Here is a 12,847-nt window from a genome sequence, read left to right on the forward strand (position 1 = left end):
AAGCGCCACTGCGCCCTCGCCCGCCGTGCACCGCCGTAGCTCGCCACGCTGCCGAACCTCCCCGCGCGCCACCGTGCCACCACAGCACTGCGCCCTTCGCGCCGCAGCACTGCCTTGTCCGCGCCGCAGCTCCACCTCTTGCCGAAGTCGTCGTGCCCTAACCCGAGCAGAGCGCCGCGTCTCCAGGTCACCACCAGGCAGTGTCTTCCTCACCGTCGTTTTCTTCGGTAAGGACATGCCTTTGAACCCGCATTAAGTTACCCATGACCTAGATTGAGTTCATCAAGCATTGATTTCACATTATGTCAGGGCCTTTGATTCACTGCAATCCCTAACCCTAGCTCGGTTCCGAGGATCCCCTGCGTGACATCTCATCTTTTCTCGGATCGCTGTTCGTTAGGTAGAAAGCCATTCGATTCAAGTTCGCATCTACATTGCTTTCTCTATTAGGGTTTCGCATCTATTAGACATATTGTAATTATTAATATATCCATCTATTCTATCGTGCAGCGAGTCGGTGCCGTTGTGGTTCTTGTGGCAGTTGGCAGTCAACTCGGAGCCAAGCTCACGAGTAAGGAATGAGGCCAAGCCTCGAGAGTGTCAGTTTGTTTGTTGATCTTCATCAGCGACAGTTCATTATCTTGTCAGTTCAGATGGCTCGCACCAAGAACGTTGGTGGTGGCCCAAGTGATGATGATCGGAGGCCCCCGCCTCGCCAGCCAGCAGGATCGAAGGGCAAGTCAACCAAGCAGGTGACATCCAAGAAGCGCAAGTACCCCGACGTAGAGACAACAAGAGCAGCAGCTGTTGCAGAGGCCGTAGAGCGTGCCGAGAGAGGTGGTGCCCACAACGGAGTTGTCATTGTAGATCAACCGGTTTCACCAGCAGTGAGAGCTACGCTTAAGGAGGTTGAGCGTCGTCACGGTAGTCCAGCTGGGACTACCACGCTTGCAGGACGACAGGTTGCCATTGAGGAGGGTCAGTCAGCAGAGCAGGAGTCAATTCAGCAGACTCAGGAGGGAGAGCAGGCATAGCAGACCTAGGAGGCCGAGGGGACAGAGCTAGCACCCCAGCTTCGCCGCTCTGGATGGACCCATGTACTAGTCTCGCCGAAGCCGCCGACACAGCGGAGGGGATCACGTCCACCACCCAGACCACAGGGTCTACCTCCAGTGGTGCATCTTGACTTGAGGGCCGCCACAACCAGACAGGTTCAGCAGCTGCAATTTGTAGAGTTTGAGGTTTGGTTTCCTCCGAGGAGGGATGAGAGAGCAGCTGAGGGTTTCTACACGCCACTGCAGGAAGATTTCTACAATACTTATCTCAATAGTGGGGCAGTATTTAGATCTCAGAGAGTCTGTCGGATAGAGTCTATTGTGGCAGCAGCTGGAGAGCACATTTGGCCTTACTTATCATATTTGCTAGGTTTGACAGATTTGATTGGACGGACAGGAATATATGTACCATCTTGGGTTCATCAATTTTATGCTTCACTCTTCATCGATCCACATCACAGATTTATTCACTTTGCCTTCAGAGGCAAAGACTACAGAGTGACGAGTGGTAGGGCCAAAGAAATACTGAGGCTATAGGATCAGCCTGTCAAGATGCATGAGGTTTGTTATGGACAGCAGGAGCCTCCCAGGCGTCCTCATGGAGGGTTGGTGCCCCCTACAGATTTAGTGCGACATTGCTTCAAGGAGCCTTTTGGTGAGGGGTCGAGCAGAAACCCCAGTGACTTGACTACTACAGCGAGAGTGCTAGAGGCCATTATCAGGAGGACACTGCTTCCCAGGTTGGGATATAGGGAGGGCCTGACTCGCTTACAGCTCTGGCTTCTCAATGCCCTGATGCAGCAGATAGTATTTGATATCTGGGACCTTCTTCTTTTAGAGATGGAGGATACAATAGCTGAGGGATTCAAGGGTCACAGGCAGCTTCCCTATGCTCACTGGATCACGTTTCTCATTCGCAGAGTAGTGCTTGATAAGCCCCCAGGTATGATGGACAAGTATATAGGTGCCACCACAGAGTTCCCAACTTACAACCTGTCACAGAGGATCAGACACAGCACTCCTCAGGCACCCAGACAGCCTAGCCGTCGTCCCGATGTGCCAGAGTCCATAGCTCAACAGGATGAGATTATTAGATGGATTGCAGCCACTGAGAAGGAGGAGCTAGAGGCACAGCAGGAGGTGAGCGAGTATAGTGACAGCTCTGACGACGACTACCAGCCTATTCCTCAGATGCCTCCATGCAAACACGATGTAGAGGCCGGTAGCTCCAGTTCTGCTCCACCTGCTCCACAGACAGACCCTGCTCTCATTGCTATTCTTGAGCGGATGCAACCGGCATAGGATAGACAGGCATAGGAGACAGCTGCTACTTTTGCCCAGTTTCAGGCTCGACAGGATGAGTTCTAGAGGCAGCAGTAGCAACAGCAGCAGATGCATCAGCAGCAGATACTCTTGCAGCAGCAGCTTATGGGTTTCATGCAGCATGTAGTGACAGCTCTTGGGGCCCCACAGCCACAGCCTTCGCCCCAGCTTGCTCAGCCTACTACCACTTCGACGACTCTAGCAGTACAGCCCAGTGGGCTCCAGAGTTAGGGACAGCCTCCAGCTCAGTTTGCTTCAACTCTTGTACAGGTGTCCCAATGGTTAGCCTCACCCGTGGTAGCCCCGCAGTTCACTCCACTTCAGACGGGCTTCACACCAGAGCAGTCTTCCTCGCTGTTCGTGCCTGACACGTCAGTCTCTAGGAGTCTTGGAGCATCCTTCAGCGAGTTGACCGGCATGCCTACTCCGCCTCATATGCATACCTCCGGTCCATGCACAGCAGCTCCAGTCGCAGTGACTACTCAGAGGCTCCCCTCGTCTATCGCCTCGTCAGATCCTACGACAGACATTCTAGCAGCTTCACAGGCAGCACCAGCCCTAGCTTAGCCCCAGACCGCTTCAGCGACACTTCCTGCCACAGAGGGTCAGTCAGTTCAGAGCTCAGGGTCAGATGATGATGGTGCCCAGTTCCAGCTTGCCCCACGTTCTTCAGCGCCCGGCTCGTCCGCTGCAGCCCCGCCGACTGACCCCTAGGTTTTGGTGTTTGACGCCAAAGGGGGAGAGGGTTTGAGTATGTAGACTCAGGGGGAGCTACATTTAGGGGAGCTAGTTATATAGTATTAGCTTATTATATACATTTGGAGTTCTATTTATGTGATACACTATTACTTATGCATTCATGTGTTTACTTTCATGCATACTATTATATATTTGTGATAGTGCTATCTATGTGATGGTGATATATGACATGTGTGCTTTCTACTTTGCATTATTTAAATGTCACATCACTTGTGTTATGCTCATTTGCCTTTGCTTCCGCGTTTATACTCTGATGCAAATGAGCTTTGTTAATCGTACTCATGCTTAATTCACAACCTTTGAGTACATTGTATTGGCTTGGGTCATATAAGCTTGACTAACACTTTTGTTCTTATCGACAAAAGCTTATATGAACCAAGCCCGTCAAAAACCTCACTCTTTCACATACTCGAGGTGGTATTGTCATCAATCATCAAAAAGGGGGAGATTGAAAGCATCTAGGTCCCTAGTTGGGTTTCGGTGATTAATGACAATACAAGATTACTATGACTAACATGTGTTTTATAGATGCAATTAAGTTAGGTCATGGTAATGGAGATCAATCGGGCAATCAAAGTTGTCATGCCCCTACGATGGAAATCGTTTTGGTTTTCAAAGGATGGACGATAAGGTTAAGGATGACTAGTTCTAAGTGTCGATTGGAGTTGGAGAGACACTTAGAGTAGTTTAGGACTTTGTTTTTCCTTTGGCCGTACTATTAAGGGGGGTATGGACGGGTAGCTTGACCTAGTTGAGTCTAGTGAGTTAGGTGTGGTGCACACTTATTAAAACTAGCTCTAGGTAGCTCCTATGAAGCCCTTTGATCCCATGGAACAAACTTCATTCACAAATGATCGAGAGTTGGAAGTGAATGGAGGGTCAAATACTGACCGGACGCTAGCTCCGGTGTGACCGGACGCTGGCCGCAGGGTCCGGTCAGTTCATTTGACCGAGGAGAACAAGTCTGGTGTGACCGGACGCTGGAAGGTCAATGTGACCGGACGCTGAGGGCCAGCGTTCGGTCGACTCCAGTAAGGGTCCAGACTTGAGAAAGTGTGACCAGACGCGTCCGGTCAATACTGACCAGATCCTGAGTATCCAGCGTCCGGTCGAGTCCAGTAAGGTTCCAGTACGGGTTTTATGCGACTGGACGCGTCTGGTCAGTGCTGACCGGACCCTACCAGCGTCCGGTCAACTCATTACTACTGGTTCGCGGGTTGAACTGACCGGAGCGTCCGGTCAACACGATCGGAGTGTCTGGTCACCCCGCAGAAGCTCATAACGGTTCGTTTTTCAAGCTGCCTTATAAATAGAAGCTCCACTTGTGTGTGGAGTCACTTTTGCTCATTTCAACAGCTGAGAAACACGTTTGTGAGTGCCAAGAAGAGCAAGGTCCTAGTGAGGTGTTTGTGATTTGAGAATCCAAGAGTGAAACCTCATTAGTGAATCAAGAGTAGACAAGTGTGCATCCATCTTCTCATTAGGCTTCGCGTGGTCAAGTGAGAGTTCGTGCTTGTTACTCTTGGTGAGCGCCATCACCTAGACGGCTTGGTGGTGATTGGGAGCTTGGTGTTCACCCGGCGGAGCTTATGGGTGACCCAACTCAAGTTGTGAGCGGTTTTGGGTGATTCGCCACGACGGAGTGTCGAAGAATCAACCCGTAGAGAGCACTTGATCCTTTCGCGGATCAAGGGGGAGCTACACCCTTGCGTGGGTGCTCCAACGAGGACTAGTGGGGAGTGGAGACTCTCCGATACCTCGGCAAAACATCGCTGCGTTCCTCTCTCCATTTACTTTGAGCATTTACTTTAAGTATTTACTTTGAGCAATTCAATACTTGTCTTTACATTCATAGAATTGCCATGCTAGAGTAAGTTTGGAACATAGGTTGCAAGTCTTTTGTGCGTTAATTTGATAGGAAACATTTTTCTAGGCACAAGGGGTTAATTGGGCTATCCGTAGGATTTGATGATTGCAAGAAAATTTAGAATTAGCCCAATTCACCCCCCCCTCTTAGGCATCTTGATCCTTTCACAATCAAAGTAGATGGGACAGGAACAGGAGGGTTGATATATTATTTGCATTGACTTGGCATACTCATAGGATTTGGGGTCAAGTAGATAAACGGGGTCTTAATCTTAACTAAATCTATCTATCCTTAGTTGTGATATATACTCTAACAATGTAGGCTGGTACTGGAATGAGCATACTCATAGGATTTGTCGTCATATGAAGAATAGACCAATTAACAATAAAACCTACAACAACCTTGTTTTTAAGTCCTTATGATGAGAAACCATTTTTTTCTTAGAATGAGTTCTAGATGTTTTTGATATATACATCATGTGTGCTATACCACAAATCAGGAATGGTGCGGTTATCTAGCACAAATGACAACCGTGTGAAAGGGGATAAAGAAAGATTCCTATGACATATTGATATGTTTTTCCATTAACAGAGTGTTTAATAACCTAATATCATGGTTCCACTCCCTCGACTCCCCTACAATCATTGTTGAGTCAAACTTCTCTGAGTTTGACCAGGTTTACAGAAAATAAACAAAATTCTATAACTTTAAAGATGTTTTATTTGTTGACCCAAAAAATATGAACCGCTTGAGTTCTGTTAAAACACAGAAGCATTTATGATAGTTCATTCGTTCCAACTTGTAGATGTTAATATAATTTCAATAAAAGGTTATTCAAAGTTGCAGAAGACATAACAAAGTACTAATTACTGAGACATGTGACTATGTGAGTATGTGACACACTGCAAAAGATTAGTATGTGCTGGACGGGTCTCATTATTATTCTTTTTCTTCTATATGATGCAGGCAGATATGAGTGTTGAGCTCACCATAATGCATCGTCGTCACAGTAGAACATGGGTTTACCGCGAGACTAAATGAGCACGAGTTCAACATGGTTGGTTGAAGGAAATTAATAAACAATATATATTGTGATCAATTTCTAAGGAGCTTAGGATGAGAGGCTTCAAACAAAGATTGGTTCGGATCAGGTGACCAATAAACATACGTGTTGTGCAACATTTTATGGTGGTGATCAGTACTAGCTAGCAAACATATCCTTAGCAGTTACCCATTGGATGGGTATGATGCCTATATGTTGTGTATGTGTTTACACTCTACAAATCCCGACATCAATACACTGGAATTTATTCCCTCTACATTTTATGTCTCTTGTCTCTGCTCTCTAGTACATTAATTTACTTTCAAGAGACTTGCTTGGGTGTGTATTTTGCACAAATATTAAAGCAAACTTATAATTAATTATAATTTGTTCCATAATGTGTTTTCTTTGGGCCCGGCCCTATCCATATGTTCAATCCAATCGTAGCTGCAGGCCCGTATTTGTGGATCTTCACCATCCAGTTACCTTGTATATATGCCTCTAGTTTTTGTTGTTTCATTCAATTGCTTGGTGGGTATAGTATGGACGACGGACGGGTGGCAGGGTAATAACACCACATTTGATTTATTCTAAAATGAAGAGGCGGTAATTATTAGTGATGGAAAACAGGATCTACAAAGATAATTAAGAAGGCCTTTGTTGATTTGTATATGCATACATGCATAGCGTTCTTCTCTATGGAAGTCGCCATTGACCACCGCGTGCGCGCACGGTCCTCGGTTCGACGATGTACCGCCGCCGCAATGTCGCCCGTCGTCCATGTGCCGCCGACCATCCGTCCCTACACCACCGCAGCTGCCCTCCGTCGTCCGCAGTGAGAGCAACGCTAGCATGCTATTAAATGAAAGGAACAAAGCGAGCAGCACCACTGCATCCTGCGCTACATCTTGGCTTCATTTGGGTGTGGGTATGGTCAGGCCCAATCCAGACCCATAATGAATATAATTATAATTAATTATTAGACTACTTTAGGACTTGTTTGGTAGTATTGTAATCATTTTCACATGTAAAACATTTCCCCTTGTAATTTCATGTGCACATGACTACCGTTTGATTTTTTTTTTTTTTTTTTTGCCAGCCGAAAATGTTGTTTGTTAAGAGCCATGGATCGCCGCCATAGACCTTGACAGCGGAAAATTTTGGAGCACAAGCGCGGGAAGGAGGCGGTCAGCAAGTCACGCTGACCAGCAACAGCAGCAGCACCACCAACACCTCGCGATGGCGTGCATCAACATGTGCAACCCTGACGGCGCCGCGGGGCACCGCCGGCTGCGCTAGGCCCGCACATCTCCTTCATTCTCCAGCGACTTCACGGTCGAGCTTCCACTGCCGGTGCAGTCCAGGAGGAGGACCTCAACTTCGAGTTCTCGGTGGGCAGCCACCCCATGATGGCGGCCGACCAGCTCTTCTCACTACTACACAAACTTTACTGGAGGCGAACGTTTTTTATTTTCCGCGGCGGGCAAAGCCGTCCGCCGTGGCCTAGAGGCCACGGTAAATCGTGGCTTAACCGCGGCGGGCGGCTTTGCCCGCCGCGGTTAACCGATTTACCGCGGCGGGCGGTGTAACGTACCCACCACGGTAAATATACTTTTACCACGGCGGTCACGTTGCACCACCCGCCGCGGTAAATTATTTTACCACGGCGGATACCTTTCGTGGCCCGCCGCGGTTATGTTCGTTAGCCGTGGCGGGCATTATTATTTGCCCGCCTCGATAAATTATTTCCTAAATTAAAAAAAAATACAGTAAGCATATAAATTCAAATTCAAATTCAAATCATATCCAGATTTCACAGATTAAACTTAAAAAGTATGCATGCATTACACATGAGATAATATACATATATATATATATATTCACTTAGTCGTTCTTGTCATCGTTAATTCATTACATTTACATATTAAAGTCGTTATACATGCCCTAAGGAGTAATCCTGCGGACGCATCATCATGGGCCATTTCCTCAGCCTCTCGTACTCCGGTAAAATCGCTAGCTGGCTGTTCTCATTGAAGAACGTGCTCCCTTCAAGCACGCATTTGTCTAAGACAAACTTACATATGTCCGCCTTTGTCTGCTTGAAGGAGTGTTGGGTGCTCTGCACGTCTCTCCACCAGTTCAATCCATTCTTAAGCACCCTCCAACTACTGCTGTACTGCTTGCACTCCCTCAGGTACTCACAGACGTAGAAGCCACAGGTTTGTGATCCTACCGGTTGTTTGACACACTGCATGATCGATACACAAGCATTAGAATACAGGCATTAGAACGCTTATGAACAGAAAGTACAATTAAACCTTTCAAATACTTACCGGAAAGTTACGTCTGATTTTGATGCGGTTCTTATGCTTAGCCTTAAAATTCTCTGTTCTTCGATCATAGCATTCAGGATTCTTCACGTACTCCTTATAAGCGCTATACGAAATGTACTAGTATTAGGCAGGGCATTAGAACGCATATGAGAAGACAGTTCAGTCACTTACACTCTGAGGCAATCTTCAAAGGCCTTGTACCCTTTTAAGTTTGGCATTCTCAACGAATCAAATATGCAGGCCCTGCCATCCTGAGGGTAGATGATAAATGCAACCCAGTGACCTTCGAGGCCTTGACTGCGCCATTGAAACAAAATACAGGTTACGACGAGAAATAATAATACTAGCTAGCTACCCACTTATCTCTACAAGCATGTCTTCGACTTACCCAAAGTGGTAGGCAGCTACGATACACCCATTTCTCCTGATCTTCTTCATTGCTCCTAGTATGTACCTTGAAATGTTCAACTTCTCATTGTCCATCAGTTTCTTCCTGTGTGCCTCTCTCTGTCGCTTGGTCAAGTCTTTCATGGTTGGATGATTGTCATCTAGGTGGTAACCAATGATGACTCTTTGAGCAATATGCATTGGAGATAGATAGATAACATCAAGTTTTAGTTCCTTGGATATATAGGCCATCAACCTGCAAGGACAAGCCATCGTGGCATATATAAGTAGTCTTGACCAATTCAAAGGCAGGTGATATGTAAAACTCGCAATTCATCACTTACATAGAGAACAAGGTGACTTGGGCGATGTCAAGGTCTTGTTCCTGTAGTAGTCTGTACATGTCGTGGAAGTCCACGGGGAGTTCTACATCGTTGCCGGGCAAGTGGAAGTACTCCGCCACAACCTTGACTAGAAAACCATGTAGGCCAGCTTTTGCCGCTTCCATGTACCAGAGATGAAACCTCCTTGTCTCCCACCTTTCCTCGTCGACGAGCTGGGCCTTGGTTATCATGAACTTCCCATGCTCGTAATGGCCGGGGCAGTCATCCGATTCAGGAAATAGATGGAAAGGTGATCTCGGCCTGGGATAGAAAAGTTAGTACCATATTATGGCAAAGAAAAGTTATTAGCAAATTATGCTCGCCGCTACCATACCTTTCGAACTCAAGTGAGTATGTGAGATGCCCTTGGTCGCCTTTAGTCTTCGCCGGCGGTGGAGGACAGTGGCTTGTGCTCGCAATGGCAGCAGGCGGTGTCTTTGCCCCCGGTTCCTCCATGCCTCCCGGTCCTTTGCTTGTGCCCTTAGACGGACTGTCGGAAGGTGGAGGTGGACTTGTTGTTGGAGGAGGAGAACGAGGGTGAGGGCTTGTGCCTCGGGGTGACTTCCTTCCCTTGTCATCCCCGTCATTGCCTTTGTCATCGCCGTCGCCATGATCCGGATCATCGGGGGGACAAGATCCGGCAACGGATGGTTGTGATGCTGGTGTCGCCATCGGCGTAGAAGTCAGCGTTGAGAGAATGATCTCTATGTCGTCCTTGTTCCACAGGACTTCGGAACCAATGGCAGCTCCAAGGATCGTTACCCCTTGTGCAGTTGGATATTCCATTTCAAATTCTTCGTATTGGGTCGCATACCATGTAAGTATCACGGTAGCATAGCTGACAGGGATCTGGTCTTGGTTGAAATCTTTGATATCTTCTTTGGGGTGCATGTAACCCTCACCCACGGTCAACTTTTTTCACCCTGCCGAACAGGATGTTGAGGTGGACATGCATGGGTTGCCGGATGTCGTCGACGAGGTGCCTTGGGCGATCCTCGATCATTGGCAGTGGCTACCCTTGTGTCTGCCCTTGTGGAACTTGAGGCACGGCCACGCCAGCCTGGCGAAGCATCTGTGACCTCATCGACACCATATCTGGGTCATTGCTCGTGAAGGCTTCTTTTATGGACCGACTAATCATTTCGGCCATGCCTTGATCATAGCCCTTCTGAAAGATGCCCTCCTTGTACCTCTGCCTTGACCGGTATGTGGCAGCGTCGGATTGCCATGACTCCACTGAGTTCCAGCTCATCTTCGACGACATGCCACGAACATGGCCACGGTGCTCGAGGGTTCCCAGCGCCAGGGTCAGCAAGTCCTGGCCCCTGCAAACCTCGAAGATGTCCTTGGATTTAGCGGCCTCGATGAGAGCCCTCTCCACCTCCTCGAACTTGGGCTCATTGAACTTGCTCGCGCCCTCCTTGAGCTTCTTCGGCTTGCGGGCATAAATGAAGTCCTTAGCCCTCAAGTCTACACCGTCGTACGGATCGGGAAGCCCGGCGGCAGCTCTAGCCCTTTCTTCCTCCCGCCACTGGGGCCTCTTACCAGCAAACCCAGTCATGCTCAAGTGGTGGGGGTGCAGGTTCTTCTTTGCGAGTGCGCTGAACTTGGCGCTCTTTGCCTTTGCTTCTTCTGTTGTTCTTTGTTTGTAGAACTCTTCCCAGTGATGTTCCTTCACCATAGTGTATTTGACATAGGGTGACTTGCCTAGCTTCAGGTAGTACCTGGTCAGCATGGACTTGAAGTTTCTAAAGGCTCTTCCTGCCACGTGGATGACCCACTCCCTACACTTGTCCAGATTGGCGTCCTTGGGATAATGGAAGCTCCTCGTCACCTCACCCCAGATATGTGTCTTTTAGTCGACTGGGACATTGTTCCACTCCTCCCAAGTGATCTCCACCTTGTCCTTGACTATACATGCCACCTGGTTGCTGAACTTGGCAAGGACCGTGGGTGGCGACAACGGGTTTCCCTCTAGTCCCACCTCATGGATCACATGGACTTCGCCGTGGATTTCCCTCTGGTGCCTCCCGTGTTCCCCCCTTCTCAGCTTTGTCCTCTGACCACTAGACTTGCCTAAAGTGGTTGGAGATGGAGTGGGGGGTTCTTTGTCACCGACTTGTTCCTCCTCAAAATTCAATTCTCGAGGCACCACCGGCATCTGTTCAGGGTTTAGAGACCGCGCACTTTCAACTTCATCATCCATCGGTTGGTAGGTCGGATCATCTTCGTCCTCTGTATGACGTTTCTTTGTTGGCCTCGGGGTCACGGACACTTGGCTCTCGAGGCTAGTTGATGATGATGCACTAGGGGTAGGGTCGCGCCATTCGCTTATCGGTTCCTCCACCATTGGAAAGCTACAATGAATACATATTTGAGTTGTATAGACACAGTTATAGAGTAGTAAAGTAGAGTAGTACTAGAGTAGTAAAGTAGAGTAGTACTAGAGTAGTAAAGTAGTAGTAGTTGGCTCAGATTTGCCCCATTGTCATCACATCGCTTTTAAACTGGTTGCTTGTATCTGGTATACAAGCCATCCTAGTTTAGCGGGGGCACTTGATCATCATCGCCGCTGCCTCAGCATAAAAGGGTTCACATCATTGCATATGCCACTGCCTCATAAGTTTAAAAGTTCATCATTGCATATGTCAAAAAAGGAACCAGCCCCATTAAACAAAAACCTTTCACAAATCAAAAACAGGAGCAGCAATAGTAGAATAGTAGTATAGGAGGGAGTAGAGGAGTAGAGGAGGAGGGAGTAGTAGTAGTAGGCAGTAGTAGTAGTAGTATACTAGTAGTATAGAGGAGGGAGTAGAGGAGTAGAGGAGGAGGGAGTAGTAGTAGTAGTATACTAGTAGTAGTATACTAGTAGTAGTATAGGAGGGAGTAGAGGTAGGCAGTAGTAGTAGTATACTAGTATTATAGGAGGGAGTAGAGGAGTAGAGGAGGAGGGAGTAGTAGTAGTAGGCAGTAGTAGTAGTATACTAGTAGTAGTATACTACTAGAAAGTAGTAGGCAGTAGTAGTAGTATACTAGTAGTAGTTAGTAGGAAGGGAGTAGAGGTAGGCAGTAGTAGTAGTAGTAGTATACTAGTAGTATAGGAGGGAGTGACCAATTCATCTCAAAATTCTCACAAATTATATCAAATTTGGCAAAATTACAGCAGAGTGACCAATTCATCTCAAAATTCTCACAAATTCTCAAAATTGCAGCAGTAGTAGTATATCAGTTTTGTTGAACAGATTGATGAAAAAGAATTATAAAAAAGTATCCATGTATACCTTCATTTATCTAAGCATGCATATCAAACAAAACAGGTGGATGCATGTTAGCAAGTGGATGCATGTTCACAGGCAAAAGCTATAGCGTCAACTGCATATAAGCCTTCATGTATCTCCTAAGCATGTAGATTGACAACAATGAAAACTTTCTCACGTAACAGCTACAACAAACATCTTCGACTATCAAAGCACATATCCATCCATCCATCAATAATTGTGAACATGCATGCAGATCCAAATTCAATAAGCCCATGAGCAGTTTAGGTGATTATTCGACTGATCTAGAGGGGGCAAAGCAAAGAGACCAAAAGCAACAAAACTGACCCTAGACATACAGATCCAAATTCAATAAGCCCAGTTTAGGTGATTATTCAACTGAAAAGATTCTAGAGGGGCAAAGCAACAAAACTGATTTTT

At 47.2% G+C, this 12,847-nt stretch overlaps 1 long non-coding RNA gene across 1 annotated transcript; it reads right to left on the minus strand.

The window, feature by feature from the left end:
- Positions 1–8,789: 8,789 nt before the first annotated feature.
- On the minus strand, positions 8,790–9,679 carry LOC136551249 (uncharacterized). The gene is made up of 3 exons (XR_010782507.1): positions 9,484–9,679; positions 9,111–9,410; positions 8,790–9,022 (listed from the first exon to the last, which is right to left on the minus strand). It is a non-coding gene; the product is annotated as an uncharacterized lncRNA (long non-coding RNA).
- Between the last annotated feature and the right edge of the window lie 3,168 nt (positions 9,680–12,847).

The sequence above is a fragment of the Miscanthus floridulus genome, chromosome 4 (genome assembly GCF_019320115.1).
Source record: "Miscanthus floridulus cultivar M001 chromosome 4, ASM1932011v1, whole genome shotgun sequence".
In the NCBI taxonomy this organism is placed as follows: domain Eukaryota; kingdom Viridiplantae; phylum Streptophyta; class Magnoliopsida; order Poales; family Poaceae; genus Miscanthus; species Miscanthus floridulus.